The 20,938-nt window shown below is 42.5% G+C and overlaps 1 protein-coding gene across 1 annotated transcript in view; it reads left to right on the top strand.

Annotated features, from left to right (window-relative positions):
- Positions 1 to 5,060: 5,060 nt before the first annotated feature.
- Positions 5,061 to 20,938, top strand: part of LOC124775884 (suppressor of lurcher protein 1-like) — a 310,233-nt gene continuing 294,355 nt past the window's right edge. The window contains exon 1 of the mRNA XM_047250717.1: positions 5,061 to 5,138. The gene's annotated coding sequence lies outside the window, so the exon portion shown is untranslated. The remainder of the gene's footprint in view (positions 5,139 to 20,938) is intronic.

Here is a 20,938-nt window from a genome sequence, read left to right as displayed (position 1 = left end):
GGCTAAATACTGTTAGTTAACCTTATTTCCCCGATCCTGGTAATTCCCGATTTCACTTGTAACTGTTTACAGTCAAACTTGTACATCTTTAGTCCTCTTATCAATGGTGACGTGTGGAGCCGGTACACTGGCCTGAACGTACGAAAACGTACTAGTCAGCAACTGCTCCACGCGTCACCAAGGATAACGTCTAAGGTTGTTTCGCATATTTAATACGTACTGTTTTATTTGTCGCTCTTAGCCGTGGCCTTTCTCGAGGTACCTCGAATCTCCATTGCATGCAGTTCCCATCACAATGTTCCGCGTAAAGTGGTTCAAATGACCTGCCTTCAATAACGGCAGCAATTTATACTGTGATTTAAACCTTTTGTCACTGAAAAGGCTTGTCACTGGCCACTGTAAGTTCGTAATTTGGTATTTCCACTGTTTTCATGCCGAGTTACATGGCTGTAAATGGTACACCATTCCCTGCAGACACTCCGCACAGTCCGCGTGCATAAACCACATTATAGCCCTCCTTCATTCACAGTTTCGTCATGGGAACGTCTACACATCTACTCGCGTCACTGCGCTGATTCCATGGCATTCCAAAGATGCATACAAAACACTTAACTGCGACGGCTTACGTCAGTCGTTGAGGGTCACATGACCTCCTGGTACCAATATTACACTACCTACCGCGCTCTACAGCGACCACCGGTCTCTTGAGTGTGACTAATATTCATTTCTGTTGAGATTATCTACACTAACTGATGAAAAGTGACCGACTATAATTAGTTGACATTCATATGGGGTTTGTCCTTCTTACACCTTTACGCTCTGCTGATGATATCTTCATTGGGGTGGTCTGAATATCTGTGGACAAACTGGAGACCACTTTTTCCTCAAGAGCAGAAATCAGAGCTGGTAGTGATGTCAGACGCCAGCGTCCGACATTTTCTCCCTTCCATTTCTTACATCACTACCAACTCTGATTGCTGCTCTTGAGGAAAAAGTGGTCTCTCATTCGTCCGACGGTTTTTCATTGGGTTCGGGACGGGATTCTTGACAGCGCAATCAGTTTCATGAATGTTATTGTCCACAAACCAATGCCTTATAGATTCTGTTTGATGACAGGATGCTCTGACATGGTGATAAAGTCTGTCATCGTCTCCGAACTGTTCATCTGCTGCCTACGGTACACTGTTGTTGTTGTTGTCTTCAGTCCTGAGACTGGTTTGATGCAGCTCTCCATGCTACTCTATCCTGTGCAAGCTTCTTCATCTCCCAGTACTTACTGCAACCTACATCCTTCTGAATCTGCGTAGTGTATTCATCTCTTGGTCTCCCTCAACGATTTTTACCCTCCACGCTGCCCTCCAATGCTAAATTTGTGAACCCTTGATGCCTCAGAACATGTCCTACCAACCGGTCCCTTCTTCTTATAAAGTTGTGCCACAAACTTCTCTTCTCCCCAATTCTATTCAATACCTCCTCATTAGTTATGTGATCTACCCATCTAATCTTCAGCATTCTTCTGTAGCACCACATTTCGAAAGCTTCTATTCTCTTCTTGTCCAAACTATTTATCGTCCATGTTTCACTTCCATACATGGCTAAACTCCATACAAATACTTTCAGAAACGACTTCGTGACACTTAAATTTATACAAGATGTTAACAAATTTCTCTTCTTCAGAAACGCTTTCCTTTCCATTGCCAGTCTACATTTTATATCCTCTCTACTTCGACCATCATCAGTTATTTTGCTCCCCAAATAGCAAAACTCCTTTACTACTTTAAGTGTCTCATTTCCTAATCTAATTCTCTCAGCATCACCCGACTTAATTCGACTACATTCCATTATCATTGTTTTGCTTTTGTTGATGTTCATCTTATACCCTCTTTTCAAGACACTGTCCATTCCATTCAACTGCTCTTCCAAGTCCTTTGCTGTCTCTGACAGAATTACAATGTCATCGGCGAACCTCAACATTTTTATTTCTTCTCCATGGATTTTAATACCTACTCCGAATTTTTCTTTTGTTTCCTTTACTGCTTGCTTAGTATACAGATTGAATAATATCGGGGACAGGCTACAACCCTGTCTCACTCCCTTCCCAACCGCTGCTTCCCTTTCATGCCCCTCGACTCTTACAACTGCCGTCTGGTTTCTGTACAAATTGTAAATAGTCTTTCGCTCTCTGTACTTTACCCGTGCCACTTTTAGAATTTGAAAGAGAGTACTCCAGTCAACATTGTCAAAAGCTTTCTCTAAGTCCACAAGTGCTAGAAATGTAGGTTTGCCTTTCCTTAATCTATTTTCTAAGGTAAGTCGTAGGGTCAGTATTGCCTCACGTGTTCCTACATTTCTGCGGAATCCAAACTGATCTTCACCGAGGTCGGCTTCTACCAGTTTTTCCTTTCGTCTGTAAAGAATTCGCGTTAGTATTTTGCAGCTGTGACTTATTAAACTAACAGTTCGGTAATTTTCACATCCCTCAACACCTGCTTTCTTTGAGATTGGAATTATTATATTCTTCTTGAAGTCTGAGGGCATTTCGCCTGTCTCATACATCTTGCTCACCAAATGGTAGAGTTTTGTCAGGACTGGCTCTCCCAAGGCCGTCAGTAGTTCCAATGGAATGTTGTCTACTCCCGGGGCCTTGTTCGACTCAGGTCTTTCAGTGCTCTGTCAAACTCTTCACGCAGTATCGTATCTCCCATTTCATCTTCATCTACATCCTCTTCCATTTCCATAATATTGTCCTCAAGTACATCGCCCTTGTATGGACCCTCTATATACTCCTTCCACCTTTCTGCTTTCCCTTCTTTGCTTAGAACTGGGTTTCCATCTAAGCTCTTGATATTCATACAAGTGGCTCTCTTTCCTCCAAAGGTCTGTTTAATTTTCCTGTAGGCAGTATCTATCTTACCCCAAGTACACTATGGTACACTTCCACGTTTAGCCTTTTGTTAAGTGCAACAAGCCAACACCCTTGCCCTAGTGGTATCACCCGTCCCCGTCAGTTTACCGAAGTTAAGCGCAGTCCGGCTTGGTTAGCAACTGGACGGGTGACCGTCCCGATCTGCGAGTGTTGTTGGCAGGCGACGTGCACTCAAGCCTTGTCAGGAAAAATGAGAAGCTACTTGGCTGAGAGGTGGCGGCTCTGGTCTCGTAAACCGACAACGGTCGGGACTGCGGTGTGCTGAGCATATCACCCTCCATACCCTCATCCAGTGTTGCCAGTGGGCTGTGGATGACACACGGCAGTCTGTCAGTACCGCTGCATCTTCCCAGTCCTCTTTAGACAGATGTCGTTTTTTTCAAGCGCAATAAGGGGAGCATACCCTAAGCACGAAAAAAAGAACTCCCGCACCGTAACAACACTTCCTCTATACTTCACTTTCGGCACTATGCATAATGACTGGTATCGCTCTATAGATATTCGCCAACACGTATGCTCCCATAAGGTATGAAATGATTCAGCAGCCCAAATCACTCGTTTCCACTCTTCCACTGTTCAGTGGTGTCACTCTTGGCCACTTAGCACCGCCTATACCCATGAGTGGCAAATGAGGAGCTGCCGGATGAGTGTACCTATTTCTTTCCAACTCCCTACGCATAGCCATTATACTATTCAGGCTGGTGATCATTTAGAAACTCGCGAGTTGTCCCTTCCGCCGATTTTAAGTGATATTTTTTAATAACCACCCTCCACACTGCTTTACGGTCCCTCTCCGACAGTACCTTACATCTCTCTGGTCCTCGCTGTTCGTTCGAATTTCTTCTACACAGTCACAACAGTCGACTGGGACAGCTGTAGAAGCGTTGAAATGGCCCTAATGGACCTTTGAGGTGACAAATTATTACTACTACACGTTCAAAGTTAGTGAAGTCTCCAGACTGACCCATTCAGGTGTTACTTCTCCTCCACTAACAATTCAATACTCCCCGCCTTCCGTGACATCTAGTGCTCAGTTCCGCATTACATAATGCCGTCCGGATAATTTTGATCATGTGTGTACATACATCGCCCGAACTAAGAAATGGAAGGGAGAAAATGTTAAATGTAGTGAGTGACCTACTTCAAGATCAGTTAAGAGCCACGCTTGAAGGAGTAAGAGGCTGAGAATCGGTCGTGGCCTTGCCGAATGAACAAATGATGGTAGTGCACTAGCTCGCGGAAGGCTAAGGTCCAAAGGTCTAACCTCGGTTCGGCACACAGTTTTTATGTGGCAGGAAGTTTCATATCAGCGCACACTCCACTGCAGACTGAAAATTTCATTGTGGAATCATCCCTCAGCCTGTACCTGTGCCATGTCTCCTCAGTATCCTTCCTTCCAGTAGTGCTAACCTCCAAGATACTCAGGAGAGCTTCTGTGAAATCTGGAAAGTAAGAGATAAGGTACTGGCAAAACTAAAGCTGTCAGGAGGAGTCCTCAGCCGTCCTTCGGTAGCTCAGTCGGTAACACAACTTGCCCACGAATGGCAAAGGTCCCAAGTTCGAGCTTTGGTCCACCTCGTAGTTTTAATCTGCCAGGAAGTTCCATATCAGAGCACACTCCGCTGCTTCAGTCCGGAACTGCGTTGCTGCTATGGTCGCAGGTTCGAATCCTGCCTGGGGCATGGATGTGTGTGCTGTCCTTAGGTTAGTTAGGATTTTCTAAGTCTAGGCGACTGATGACCTCAGATGTTAAGTCCCATGGTGCTCAGAGCCATTTGATCCATTTTAGTGTTCAGAGTCATTTGAACACTCCGCTGCAGAGTGAAAATTTAATTCTTGAAACAACTTTACTACTTTTCTTCTGGAATTAGTCAACATTTTGGAAATCTATACAGATTACAACCACCGTATCCCAGTCCAGTAAAGTCTTGTGCCTTTTGAAATACAATACAAACTTCCGTCCGATTAGTTCAGAAACGACGCAATAGGGGACAGAAGAGTCATTTGTGAGAAGAGAGGGTTTAAGAGGAATGGGGATTGGCGGTGAAATGCACCGTGTAGGACGCATGCGCAGTAGGCGCGGCCGCAGCCGGCGAGAGGAGCGCAACCCTCGGGCGGCGCAGTTCGCCGTCGACAGCAGCGGCACGCGGACGTGGTGACACCCCGCTGCTGTTCGCCTCGCAGACACGACGAGGCGCAACTCTTCGGTCACGTAAGTAGCGCTTCTCAGCCGTGGAACTAGTGTGCTAACGCGCACCTAGTATTTGTTTGTGGTGGACTGTGGAGGGACGAGGGGGGCATATCTATTCACTGTCTAGTAATTTAATTTTTTTCTGATTGTTTTTCCTTCTTTTTCATCTTGACTTTCTATTCTTAGCCAGATAAAAATAGTTCTGATTGGTTTCAAGTTTCAAAGGATAATTTCGTACTGAAAAATTCTAATCTTCCTGCTATTCGTAACTTTTTCCATCGTAGTGGACAAGAAATAGGACCCATACGCCGCTGAAACTCTATTAGCAATATTTCGTATTGTATCAGCAGTGTTCAGGTAATTCAAGAAGGAATACAGAACCGCATCAATTGGAATATCATGAACTATCGTTCAAAGGCATTTTCTATATTTCAGTGTATTTTCTATATTTCAGTAGTTAGTAACACGACAAAAGTGGCATTTGTGAATGTGAAATTTTTCAAACTCAATCATGAGTTAATATATAAACCAGAATGCCACTGGAAATGATTGTTATCCCTATCTCCCATGTTCATGTCGCAGGTTCGAATCCTGCCTCGGGCATGGATGTGTGTGATGTCCTTAGGTTAGTTAGGTTTAACTAGTTCTAAGTTCTAGGGGACTAATGACCTCAGAGGTTGAGTCCCATGGTGCTCAGAGCCATTTGAACCATGTTCACGTAAAATAACGTTGTTAGAAATTTCTCTACATACTCGGCATTATCCAAATCTACAGTCATCATGAATTTTCCTCTCATGTTAAGGTACACGTCGTTCCGTTCGTTCTTGCTAATGCCATCCATGGTATTCTAGTCTTAAAGTGTACGACAAGATGTATCGACACAGCCCTTATTTAGTAAGAAGAAAATTCTTTAAATCTGAAGAACGAAACTGATGCCACATTTGTATCAGAATATAAAGCCTGCTTGTTGGAAAACCTGTGAAACAGAATTGGTCAACTTAATAAATTTAAACAGTTGCAATGAAATCCAATTCCTACCTTCTCTGACGATTAAATTTTCTGTTACTACAGTCAGAAATGTCAATATAACTTTTATAGTCACAACTCAGCGCTTTATGAGCGTGTGCTAAATGAGTGATAAAATTATAATTACCTGTTTTATTGACACTGACAGAGAAAGCGATGCGAATATTTGCGCTCCGTGCTATATCTTAAGCGTACATATTCTGTCGCTGTTATCAAATGTCGATAATTTCAGGTACCTGATTATTTGAATTCATTTGTAAATTTGAAGTTAAAAAGCCATATAGAGTCCATGATTATGTAAAAGAGATCTGATATCTGGTGCTTTCTGCATTGTAGCTCGAATTTATGGCAGTGTAATGTGTTGGTGTGTTCTTTGCTAAGGTCTTTAGTCAATCCGATGAGGAATAATAGAAAGGCTTTTCGAGAAAGCACGTCTTCGTATCGGAGGCAATTTACATATGTCATTGCGGTGGTGCTGGACCGGGAGATGGCCGGTTCGGTGTCAGATGGTGAACGACATCGTTACTAACAGTACTTTGCTGGCAACAGTGCATTTATAGTCTGGAATAAATAATGTACTTCTCCACACCGTTCCATGCAATGAGAGTATATGGCACGGTTTACAATAATCTGTCCATCGAATGGTGACGTAGAATGTGACTAAATATGAAACCGTTCTGAAAGCTAATGCCATTGATTTTTGTACAAAGAAAAAAAATGTTCAAATGTGTGTGAAATCATATGGGACGTAACTGCTATGGTCATCAGTCCCTTAGCTTACACACTACTTAACCTAAATTATCCTAAGGACACACACACACACACACACACACACACACACACACACACACACACACATCCCCGAGGGAGGACTCCCACCTTCGCCGGAACCAACCGCACAGTCCATGACTGCAGCGCCAAGACCGCTCGGCTAATCCCGCGCGGCTCCAAGTGTACACTCTTAAAGATATTTAAATAATACAAACGTTATTAACTTTCTACAGCTTTATTGTCTCCACTTTCGCAATATTGCATGGATTTATAGATAACTAAGGAAATTAATATATGCAGGAAGCAACAAGTTGTAAAGACCTTCTAAAACATAAACGTTATATGGCACGGTTTACAATAATCTGTCCATCGAATGGTGACGTAGAATGTGCATAAATATTTATGCACATTCTACGTCACCATTCGACGGACAGATTATTGTAAACAGTGCCATATAACGTTTGTTTTAGAAGACCTTTACAACTTGTTACTTCCTGCATATATTACTTTCCTTAGTTTTATATATATATATATATATATATATAAAAGGTAGTTGACGTAAGTTAAAGAAGTTGCAACCATATATGAGGGTGTTCTGGAAAGACTTCCAAATTTTCTTACGTGAAAACACTTTATGCTTTTTAAACGAAACTTTATTAACCTTCTGCATCTTTATTCTTCGTCTTTACATATTCATTTCTCAGCATAGTCACCTTGGCTGCGAACACGTTTCTCTCAAAGACCCGTTTGTTGATACCATCACTGTACAATTAGATTGTTTAACATTGTTGACAAACCCATAACCTCACATCTGCTTGAACCGCTTGATCACTATCAAAGTGAAGTTCTCGAAGGCATTCTTCATGTTTTGAAAACATGATAATCGGATAGGACCAGTTCGGGAGCAGTTGAGGATGGTCGATGACAGTGAACCCAAGGCGTCGTACTGTTGCAGGTGTCGCGGCACTGTGTGGTCCGGCATTATCGTGCTGAAGGAAAGGGTGCTGCATTGGTGGACGGTCTATTAGAATTCGAAACTCGATTATTGCAAGCCGTTTCTCTCGCACCGACATATTACTTTACACACCGCCGTGTTACGAACTAAAGTTTGGAACCCTCTAGCGGCAGAGTGCTGCAGATATGTAGACATAAAAAATAATGATGTAGAATGTTAATAAGCCAACGCCCTTGCCGCAGTGATAACACCGATTCCCGTCAGATCTCCGAAGTTAAGCGCTGTCGGACTGGGCTAGCACTTGGAGGGTGACCATCCGGTCTGCCGAGCGCTGTTGGCAAGCGGGGTGCACTCAGCCCTTGTTAGGCAAACCGAGGAGCTACTTGATTGAGAAGTAGCGGCTCCCGTCTCGGAAACTGATCTACGGCCGGGAGAGCGGTGTGCTGACCACATGCCCCTTCATATCTGCGTCCAGTGAGACCTATGGACTGAGGATGACACGGCGGCCCGTCAGTACCGTTGGGCCTTAAAGGCCTGTTCGGGAGGAGTTTAGTTTAGAATGTTAATAAAGTTTTTGTTCGAAAAGCTTCGAGTGTTCACATGAAGAATTCGGAGGCATTAGTTTTTAGCCCGCTCTCTTACAGATAATGCGAACGGCATGTGACCACGCAAACATTACCTAACGGAAGTGCTTATAGGCTGCAAAACACGCAAGTGGTCTTCAGTAATACCCACATCCGGATTCAATGAGGTAGAAGTGTTGCAATTTGAGAGCTTGCAGCTATATCGTAGGAGGTGAAAGTCCGTCCCATTAATATATTTACAATCCTACGCTTAATATTAGCTGACTCCAACTAGGGCTACACTGAAAAATGTGTGACGCCTTTTGACTGCCTCAGTAGAATTAGCCTGTAGCAAGTATCTCACCTGCGTAGGTACAACTAAATGCCGCTAACTGTAATACTACGAGGGCAGTTCAATAAGTAATGCAACACATTTTTTTTCTGAAACAGGGGTTGTTTTATTCAGCATTGAAATACACCAGGTTATTCCCCAATCTTTTAGCTACACAACACTATTTTTCAACGTAATCTCCATTCAATGCTACGGCCTTACGCCACCTTGAAATGAGGGCCTGTATGCCTGCACGGTACCATTCCACTGGTCGATGTCGGAGCCAACGTCGTACTGCATCAATAACTTCTTCATCATCCGTGTAGTGCCTCCCACGGATTATGTCCTTCATTGGGCCAAACATATGGAAATCCGACGGTGCGAGATCGGGGCTGTAGGGTGCATGAGGAATAACAGTCCACTGAAGTTTTGTGAGCTCCTCTCGGGTGCGAAGACTTGTGTGAGGTCTTGCGTTGTCATGAAGAAGGAGAAGTTCGTTCAGATTTTTGTGCCTACGAACACGCTGAAGTCGTTTCTTCAATTTCTGAAGAGTAGCACAGTACACTTCAGAGTTGATCGTTTGATCATGGGGAAGGACATCGAACAGAATAACCCCTTCAGCGTCCCAGAAGACTGTAACCATGACTTTATCGGCTGAGGGTATGGCTTTAAACTTTTTCTTGGTAGGGGAGTGGGTATGGCGCCACTCCATTGATTGCCGTTTTGTTTCAGGTTCGAAGTGATGAACCCATGTTTCATCGCCTGTAACAATCTTTGAGAAGAAATTGTCACCCTCAGCCACATGACGAGCAAGAAATTCCGCACAGATGGTTCTCCTTTGCTCTTTATGGTGTTCGGTTAGACAACGAGGGACCCAGCGGGAACAAACCTTTGAATATCCCAACTGGTGAACAATTGTGACAGCACTACCAACAGAGATGTCAAGTTGAGCACTGAGTTGTTTGATGGTGATCCGTCGATCATCTCGAACGAGTGTGTTCGCACGCTCCGCCATTGCAGGAGCCACAGCTGTGCAAGGCCGGCCCGCACGCGGGAGATCAGACAGTCTTGCTTGACCTTGCGGCGATGATGACACACGCTTTGCCCAATGACTCACCATGCTTTTGTCCACTGCCAGATCATCGTAGACATTCTGCAAGCGTCTATGAATATCTGAGATGCCCTGGTTTTCCGCCAAAAGAAACTCGATCACTGCCCGTTGTTTGCAACGCACATCCGTTACAGACGCCATTTTAACAGCTCCGTACAGCGCTGCCACCTGTCGGAAGTCAATGAAACTATACGAGACGAAGCGGGAATGTTTGAAAATATTCCACAAGAAATTTCCGGTTTTTTCAACCAAAACTGGCCGAGAAAAAAAATGTGTTGCATTACTTATTGAACTGCCCTCGTACGTTATACGGAGTGTATTCAGCAAAGACACGGCGTAAGCGATGGGTAAGGCTTAGGGATGATGATTTGTACGATTCACATTGTGGTACCTTGTTGTTGTATTAACCGTCATTAGTAAGGATTATCGATAATGGTAGAGCACAAAACTGTGACGACGCTGACCTCTGATGTCCACAAAACGTTAGACTTTAATAGACACATTATATTACACAGAAGTCCATTCCTTTTCCACTCTGAATAATTCAGTACAATAGACGACGTTTCCAAGCTTTCGAAGATATTTCTTTAAATGTAACTGGTGGTCATCGTCGAAACTAGAGATTCTTACTGCAAAATCGTGAAAAGTAAAACTTCTCTAACAATGAAAACATTCATACGATTGTCAATGTCCACTAACTTTGTAATGAAATGAAGTTAATCATAGCATTGCCTGATCAGTTTGGGTAAGCTTTTGACAGAGTACCTGTTAATATAATGAAGTTCTTGAAAACTTGCATATGACGCAGATATAATACCTAGTATTAACAAATCCTAACGACTGTGTGTAACGAGCTACAATCTCTGACAGAGACTGCAACCATTGTGATAATCTTTCTCGTACGGTTTAGTAAAGCAACGGTATCGGAGCATGCCGCAACGTCTGAATCGATCCTACAACTTTTGCAGGTGCTCCCGTGTTGCTGAGAGACTGGGACTTCCGGGTGAACAGACATCTGTAAACTAGCTGCGTACTATGAGGACGGTGTATACCACAAAAAATTGTATAACACTATCGACTTGCTCCGGCTCCGCACTGGTAACACTAGTAAGTGGAGGCCACGACGTTCAGATCAAAGATTTATCTCAAACATCATACAATTTTAGAAATCCATTAGGACAACATAATGTGCAAGTAGTATGGTGTACCACTTGGGCGATTTCCGAGAAGTCTGCAGGATACGTTACACGTGTCAGTGATGTACCAATGCATTCCAAACCTGATCACGAGCTGATGGCGGTGAAACACTGGTTCGAGTCCCACTCATCTTTTTTTTTAGTTTATATTTCTTCAGCACGTTTTGTGCACTGAAGAGCCAAAGAAATTAATACACTTGCCTAATATCGAGTAGGGACGAGCACGCAGAAGTGCCGCAACACGACGTAGCAAGGATTCGATTAACGTCCGAGGTGGTTCAAAAATTGTTCAAATGGCTCTGAGCACTATGGGACTTACCTGCTGAGGTCATCAGTCCCCTAGAACGTATAACTGCTTAAACCTAGCTAACCTACGGACATCACACACATCCATGCCCGAGGCAGGATTCGAACCTGCGACCGTAGCGGTCGCGCGGTTCCAGACTGAAGCGCCTAGATCTACTCGGCCACTCCGGCCGGCTCTGAGGTGGTGCTGGATAGAATCGACACCATGAATCCTGCAGGGTGGTCCATAAATACGTAAGAGGACGAGGGATGAAAATCTGTCCTGAACAACACATTGCAATGCATCCCAAATATGGTCAATAATGTTCGTGTCTGGAGAGTTTGGTGACCAGCGGTAGTGTTTAAACTCCTAAGAGTATTCCGGGATCTACAGTGTAGCAATTCTGGTTGTGTGGGGTGTCACATTCTCCTGCTGGATTTGTCCAAGTCCGTCGGTCAGGACTGGACGCAGCTGGTCAAACAGGATGATTACGTAGTCTCAGGGGTCTCATATCGTTCCAAATGCACGTGCCCCACACCAATGCAGAGTCTCCACCAGCTTCAACAGTCCCCTGCTGATATGCAGAGTCCATTCATTCAAGATGTTGTCTGCGTAGCCGTACATGTCCGTCCGCTCGATACAATTTGAAACGAGACTCGTCCGACCAGGCAACATGTTTCCAGTCATCAACAGTCCAGTGTCGGTGCCGATCGTCCCAGGCGAGACATAAAGCTTTGTGTCGTGCAGTCATCAACGGTATACGAGTGGGCCTTCGGCTCCGCGATGATGTTTCGTTGAGGAAGGATTACGCTTCTGTCTCGTTGAACGATTCTCTTCACTCGTCATTAGTCCCGTTCTTGCAGGATCTTTTTCCGGCCTCAGCGATGTTGGAGATTTGATGTCTTACTGGATTCCTGATATCCACGGTACACTCGTAAAATGGTCGTACGAGAAAATCACCTCTTCTTCGCTACCTCGGAGATGCTGTGTCTCGTCGCTCGTCCGCCGACTGTAACATCACGTACTGACTAACTTAAATCTTGATAACCTGGCATTGTAGCAGCAGTAACGAATCTAACAACTGGGCCAGATACTTGTCTTCTACAGCAGTTGCCGACCGCAGCGCCGAATTCTGCCTGTTTACATATCTCTGTATTTGAATACGCATGCCTACACCAGCTCCTTTGGCGCTTCATTGTATTTTCATATTTATTATAACTGCAAAGTAATATGATGAAAAGACACATGTATTGCATGAGCTTTTATTGAATTTCCTATGTCATTTGGTTGTTTGTTGATTTTTACTATTACAACAAATATTATATTTACAATTGTCGCCAAGTAAACGACCAAACGCATAAAGTTTTCCTGAAAATGTATGTCTCTTGTTATTTCGGAAATTTCTTATACCGGCAGTCGGGTAACGTACCGAGAACTGCTTCACACCTGGATTCTTCGATCTGCAGACGCGGGTTTCAAAGACGAGGGACAAGCTAGGAAAGCCCAGGGCAAAGATCGATAAATAAGGTTGTAAAAACTTTAACAATACAATCAGTTACAGTATGCTAGAGTATGCGGGCATGTACACTTAATCTTCGGAACAGACTTTACAAGCTGCACTATGATATTTTTCATACAAACACGGAAAACATAAAATGGCGTCTGTTTCATCGAATGTATGCAGTTTTCCAGCATGCAAAAGAAAGCTACGGAGATTGTGAGGAGAAACAAGGCTCTGTGAAAATTTGATAAAATTCATTCTTTTGACGGTTTGGATGTAAACCATGCGTAACTCAACATTTTCGTAAATATCGGCGTCGAAAAATGGTGTTGAACAATAGAATGTATTTTAACAGCATCTTCACGAGAATCAATTTTCGTTCGTTCCAGACATCTTAGTTGCGCTCGCTGCACCTCCCTGTTTTTACCTACCAAATAGGATCCCGAGGTACTACAATCACGAAGGAAAATTGGTTCTAACAACACGCTCAGAAATATTTTTACAATCTAAATGCCATCTCCCAAACTCCATTCCAAGAAATGGAAAGTACTGACAAAAATTTATGTAACGTTTCCTCCTTTTGTTGCCGTTTACCGTTGACAAAGTTAGTGACGATACACCTACGAATGACATCAAAGAGTTTATGCGGAATTCTGCGAACGTTCGCTTTCATGCTACATTTCCAAACAACCGAAGAAACATGTAACTACACGGAAGTATTGTTTGAAATTCAAGTCATTGGCGCAACTTCTATTATTTGATGTTACTATTGTCAAATATACGGAAGGCGAATGTAGGAAAACCATACAAAGAATTTCTGTAGAATTCGACGAATATTGGCTCTCTTACTCCGTTTCAATGCAGCGGTAAAAAAAGAAAGGTTTTTTTTCTGAATGGCGTTTCCCCCGTTCCCTGTCATTTACGTCAGCCAATTATGGAGACGGTACACATTCAAAAGGCATCAAAGAATTTCTGCTAAATTCTGTGAACATCGTCTCTGTAGCCACGTTTACGAATAACAAAACTAGAATATACGTTACAGTGAATTATTGGTTAAAATTTAATTTATTTACGATTCCGTTGTTCTTGGCTCTTTGCCATAGTAATACAGACAATGGAGCATCTACAATAAACAAAGTTTCTGCAGAATTCCGCGTATCACAAGGCTTTTAAGGTAGGAAATAACCTACCACGTTTCGGGAGTTAACGATGAATAGAAAAATGCATATAACTATTAATTTACATTTTGATTTGCGACATTTTGCGTTAGAATGCTATTTCCATTTTCAAATTTCCGTCGGAGGAGGTAGTAAACGAGAATACGTTAGAATATCTCGTGTAGAAAGCAGTAACAACACTGCCATGTGTTATGAGTTGCCGGCCGCTGTGGCCAAGCGGTTCTAGGCGCTTCAGTCCGTAACCGCGCTGCTGCTACGGTCGCAGGTTCGAATCCTGCCTCGGCCATGGATGTGTGTGATGTCCTTAGGTTAGTTAGGTTTAAGTAGTTCTAAGTTCTAGGGGACTGATGACCTCAGATGTTAAGTACCATAGTGCTTAGAGCCATTTGAACCATTTTGTTATGAGTTGGTCTGGAGTCGCCTTTACATACCTGTACTACTTATCTAAGCGCATTTACTCCACGAAAGAATGTCAGTTTCAAGCACCTAATTAGTTAAATGGGAACTCTGTTGGAGCCGGTGACGTCTTAGTTATGAGACACAAATACGAAGTATGGGTTGTCGACACTAATGTATGTGCCTGCCGCCGAGGTTCGTAAGAACCCGATCTGGAGGTAGCTGGCTCGTATCTTGGGGCTGTACCAAACTTTTGTCACTAAATTTTGGGCATAATGGAGGGTAAATCCTTGTAATGATATCCTACCAACTAATCTAATGGAACGGAAGAAAATCGGAGTTAGACATTGTGTCGACGAGGTGGATCACAAACTGATTGAACAAGGAAGAAGGACATGGAAAGGCCTTTAAGGATGGAATAGGAAATAGATAGCCGTCATACCCTACAATGGTATCATTTTGGTATTTGTTTTATTTGCCCACTTTTCAGTGTGAAGTTCGCAATACACATCATGGGCTCCTGCCTATTACTGAAATATAGGCTTCCTGTTAACAGCACCTTTTCCTCTTTGTTGTACACCACACGAACAAACATCCTGTCATCTACAGAGGACATCTAGAGAAAAGAAACGCACTGCACTCGTTAAATACTGCTAACTATTCATGCTATAACATGACACGGTGGTGTGAACATTTTGTGGAATTCTAGGATCCTATCATGTTTTAGTGTATACTCAAAATCAAATCCTCTGCCGCTTTTAAGATCTCTTGCAGGACTGCTGAGACCCGTCAATGCATTATCCAGTCCCCCCCTTTTGTACCTCATTTTACCGTTCAGGGTGGTGGGTCTCCACTGATGAGACAAAACAGAATACCACCTTCTTAAGAGCTGGTTGGTCCACATTTGGAACGCAATATAGCTGCGATTCTGAGTACCACAGATCACGCAATTAAATTACGGGCCGATGGTCTGTCCGCGCGTATTTGGCGCCCGATAGCGTCACAGATGTTGCCCATCAGATTCAGTTCCGGTGAACATGTTGTCGAAGAGATTGTGAGTTCACTATCATGCTTCTAAAACTACTGTACCACTTCTCTGGCCTTATGACATGGACAGTTCTTATACTAAAATTTGCCATGTGGAATATAGTAGCATGAAAAGACGGAAGTGGCCTGCAGCTGATACTGAGCCATAGATTGCTACTACAGTCCCATATTCCGCATAGCACAATACTGCCCCCCCCCCCCCCCCCCCTTCATACGACTTGGCAAGGTGTATGTTCCTAGCAGCCGTCGCATTCGAACACGATTATCCAACCATATAACACAAAAAAGTTAATCCTCCGATCACGCGATTAGTTTCCACTGATTCACGGTCCTGTCTCGATGTTCCCGTTCCCCGTACAGATCGTCTCCAGCCGAGTCCCAAGTTCAACTGTCGTCAGATTTGCTACTGATCGCTGCCCTATCTTGCTTTGCAGACCGGACCAGCCTCTGACCTCCGACGTCCAACGACTAAATCGTACATTCGTGATTTCACCTTCCTTGAATCTCATTCCGCAGATGCTCTTGACAGTAGAACGCGATCAGACTAACAGTTTCAACGTTTCGGAGATGACAGTTCCCGGGTCCGAGGGCATTTTGTCAGAGTCGATTATGGCAGTGGATTTTTCCATGTACTCTTCTATCCTCGCTAGAATGGTTCCCCATTCTACAAACTGTCACGTGCCCGCAGCTCCACAAAAACCTTGGGCGGCCCTCTAACGTTAACAACGCAAAATTCGAAAACTTAAATAATGTCTCCGTGACGACACATGATAAAGAACAGGGAACATGACGAGTCAGGTTGTTGCATACTAGAGCCAGTTTTTTAGGAAATATAGTACGGCTGACAAACTAATTTACAGCTCATCGAATCACCTGCAGAAATTTAAGATTGCTGAATTGCATGCAGTGGTGCATCGTGCCACCAAAGTGTCTTTTAAAGAACAGGAATACAAAACGAACCTGAAATTATCAAGTGCATTGAGAGATGTAACGGCTATCCAGTTCAGCCCGCTAACACACTTTTCCAGCAAATGCAACATTAAGAACTTTTAGAATTGGTCTTCAAAATAGGCACCTTGAGGGTAGGATCTCCAAACGCCACAAAAATGGTTCAAATGGCTCTGAGCATTATGGAACTTAACATCTGTTAACATCATCGATCCTCTAGAACTTAGAACTACTTAAACCTAAGTAACCTAAGGACATCACAAACATCCATGCCCGAGGCAGGATTCGAACCTGTGACCGTAGCCATTGCGCGGTTCAAGACTGAAGCGCCTAGAACCGCTAGGCCACCACGGCGGGCAAGTGCCTAGAACAGCTCGGCGAAAAAGCCACATGGGCTCAGACTGAATGTAATGATTCCCAGTGCCTCTACATTGAACAGACGTAGTGCACTTTCAACAACCGATTCGAGGAACTTCAGGAACTTAGGAATTCTATGTCTACTTTGTTTATCTATCTGAAAGTTAACAGAAACTCTACTAGTGACATAAATACCAATCTGAGTATCCTTCATAGTCACTGCAAATGCCGCGTCCTTTAATTGTTAGAGGAAACAGAAATTATGTATAGCTTAAACGGAAACACTTTAACAACTCTGAGCGAGCAAACCACGTTGAAGCACATGTTGCTTCTAAATAATTATTCCTTTTGAAATAGCGTTCAGATCTCACCAATGTTGTTCAAACTTTAGTCTCAAAGGGACTATAATACTCTTTCTGTCCCTTTCATCATATTTTTCAATCAGTACTATTTCTCATTGTGTATACTCAGTTGTTACTATATTTATTTGATTTTTATCCAAATTGTCAGTATTGGCTAATTTGTGACTTTTTAAAATTTTCAATTTCAGCTTTTATATCATTTTTAACAGATGGCTAGGCATTCTATCTATGTCCAAATTCATAACTTTTACATTTTTTTTAATATTTTGACGATGTACATGAAACCATCTTTTATTCAGTTACATATTATTTATACACCTTTTGTTAACTATTACACTAATCAGTGAGTCCTTACGCTATTCGCCACTAGATGACTTCACTTTCCATCGTATTACGGAGGCCGCTTGATTTCGTGAGCATCACTTCGTATCTCGGCTTGAAGTGCGGCTGTCCCCTAACCGCAACCTAGAGTTTAGCGTGCGGCAGCCTGTCACCTCACGGTGGAAGCTCTCTTACGGTATTCGTTGATTCTCTCTTAGTATTGTCCCCTATTTTCTTCCTTTGACCTCTCACTTTTCTTAGGTCATTTTGTTGACTGCTTGGTGCAACACCCGTGTTTCATCTGACTAATCTGGTCGTAGCCTCATCTCGTTTACTGTTGGACAGTGAATTCCCACTATTATTATAACAAACAAGCGTAAAGCTGTATATAATCTCTTACTATAGTTCCTTCATTTTCATTTTGCAGTCTTGTACATCTGAAACCGATCGCGATTGAACCAATGACACTATTTACAGCCGTAGCAGTTTATTTTTTGCTCCCATGAAGATCAGTTGCTGATGTCTGTTTAACCAAATCTCATACTCCTATATACCCTGCATATTGGCACTAAGACAGAATTGACATATGTTACGTCGGCGGAGGATTTGAGAATCTTTCTGCTTTGGTGACTACAGAAGTACCTAAACATCACACACACAGTTCATAGAGACACGTGTCGTGTAGGGACGAGCATTGTCCTACTGAAATATGGCGCCACGAAACTGTCGCATGAGAGGCAACGCATGAGGAATCAGGGGGCTGTTGAGATACCATCAGAAGTCCGTCAGTCACTACGAGCTGTGACCTGAGGTCATACCTGATGGCTTCCCACACCACCGTGACACTCCTAACCAATAGAAGAACAGAACTTTTCTCCATATCGTCTTGGTCATTCGTAATAGTGGAGAACTGCACTTCATCGCTGACCGCACTGCGACCCCATTCATCAGCAGTCCATGTCACCTGATTACGGTACCGTTCCAAACGTCGTCGTTTCTGTTGTGGTGTTAACGTCTGCCTACATGTGGGTTACGTTTATTCAACGGAAAAAAAATTACGTAAAAATTTTGTAACTTATGGACGTTATTTTCATCCTTCACTGTCCGCAGCTCGTGGTCGTGCGGTAGCGTTCTCGCTTCCCACGCCTGGGTTCCCGGGTTCGATTCACGGCGGGGTCAGGGATTTTCTCTGCCTCGTGACGACCGGATATTGTGTGCTGTCCTTAGGTTAGTTAGGTTTGAGTAGTTCTAAGTTCTAGGGGACTGATGACCATAGATGTTAAGTCCCATAGTGCTCAGATCCATTTGAACCATCCTTCACTAAAAGTCGAACATTTTTGTTAATTCTGGAGCAGTGGTAATGCCAACTTTCGTTTCTCTTGGAATTACTGTTGTAATGACTCTGGTGCACTTTACTAGTTATACGTTGTACTCAGGAAGAGAATGCCGATACACCAGTTCATAAATTACTCTGTTCTATTCATCAAATTCCAAAAAAAGTGAAAGGAGTCTTTTGTTGCAAGATTAACGATATTTCATAATTATCTAAATAACATGTTCGCAATTTGAGTTTTAATTTACTTGCTTTTGGACCTGTTATCTCCCCCCTCCTTCCTACTTCCATCTATTGTCCACATTAAAGTCTTTTATAAAGATTTGAGAGGAGCGAAGGTTACAATAAACTTTCTAGTTTACTTAGTGTGTCATGATGAGTTGGCTCCAGTTCTTCTTGTCTAGAGGTCTGATTCATGAAGGTTGTAATATGTCACATCAGACCATCAAATTTGGTTTGAACCAAATAAATCCGAAGATTGTCGTTGCGGTATTCTTTTTGTGTAATATATTTTCTCACATTTTAGTATATCCTACAGTATTTTGATTTTTCACATTTACAAAGCAGAAATTACATTGTTCAAACAAAAATACAAAAATTCGTCCGACCACATGAGAGACATGCTTCTGCTCTCACACTCTGCGGAAACAATATTGCAAAGGATTTTCAATTTTTCTTAACAAATTAATTTCTTCTAGTATCTGTTACATTATGAATTTCGATTATTATTCCGTAAAAGAAACCAGAAATAAACACAGTGAACAGTATAGGATTGTATAATTAACAACACAAATTTTAAGTTTGCCAACAATTCGTAATTTCAAATGTTTCCAAAAACCATAATTTTAATTGTAAATTCAGATTTAGTACTTATCGATCGGAACTAAGATATTTTATAAAGTAATTCCTTTTCATAAATTTCAGCTTGAAATATAGCGTACCGTGTATGAAATTATACGAAACTTCTCAGAAAATCAACTGTATAAAATTCGAAAAATAACAGCTACTGTTGAGGAAAAGTAATGCTTGAGGAAGATGTCCCGTTACAGGTCGTATCACAACTTGAGAAATGACAACAGCATTAGTTTACTATAGGAAAGGAAAGAACAATCAAACGGATTTAGACTTCTACAAAAAGGAAGAACAATCAAACTAATTTAGACTTGTACAAAAGGGAAGAACAATCAAATGTATTTAGACTTTACATGGCTGTTAATCCTAAAATTAGGAAAAAGTGCGTTACGTTATCATGAGAGTTCTCTGCTCCCTGGGAAGCAAACTGCCAATTAGTCCTCTTGTCGACTCTCCTGTCTTATTTCACCATCGTGATCGTATCGAGAGATTTATGTAGGAGAAAACAATATCTTGCCTGCCTCTTCAATGAAAATATGCTCCCGGTGTTTAACTAATCCCGTCCCTGGTGCACAACGCCTCTCAGAATGCCAGCCACTTCAGTTCAATAAGGCCCACTTGCTCACCAAACGAACCAACGACGAAACGCCCCGCTCTTCCTCCGACCTACTCTCCTATATTAACCTTACCTCGTAAGGGTCGCGGACTAATTTAGCTCATCTTAATAGGAACTGAGGGAGATAAAATGAAAAAAGTCTTGAGATTTAAAGATACGTCATTCTCTCTGAATAACTTGCTTGGCTTGGTTTTTTGCCACCGTGTGAATTTGGAACGTTTCAAGTGCGACAATGTAATTTACATTGGGCGGTTGGAATTCCGTTTAATTAAATTGAAGAGCAGGTTCTAAACAGTCATTACAATTCGATGAGTTGGCCGCAATGGTGGCTATTCAAACTTCAGCGCAGCCGGTTATTGTGGTTTATACAATAACATTAACCCACTTTTCCACTTGATAACATGTTAATAACGTAATAGAGATTAACGTTAAGAAATAATATAACAAGAGCAATTAATAGTACAAATGAGATAATTTTTCGCATCTCTACGCTTACAATGATACACACATCTTAATATGAAAAGGCCAGGAGGAGGAAAAGTATCGGGGAAATGACAGAAGAAGATTGAAAGACAAATGATAAACACCACTTCAGAGATGTAAACTAGCCCCTCCATTTTGAAACAGTATGGATTTATGTCTATGTTGTAGACTTTCAATATTGTCAGGAA

The sequence above is a fragment of the Schistocerca piceifrons genome, chromosome 2 (genome assembly GCF_021461385.2).
Source record: "Schistocerca piceifrons isolate TAMUIC-IGC-003096 chromosome 2, iqSchPice1.1, whole genome shotgun sequence".
Taxonomy (NCBI): Eukaryota; Metazoa; Arthropoda; class Insecta; order Orthoptera; family Acrididae; genus Schistocerca; species Schistocerca piceifrons.
Note: the sequence above shows the minus strand (reverse complement) of the source record. Positions and strands in the feature narration are given on the sequence as shown.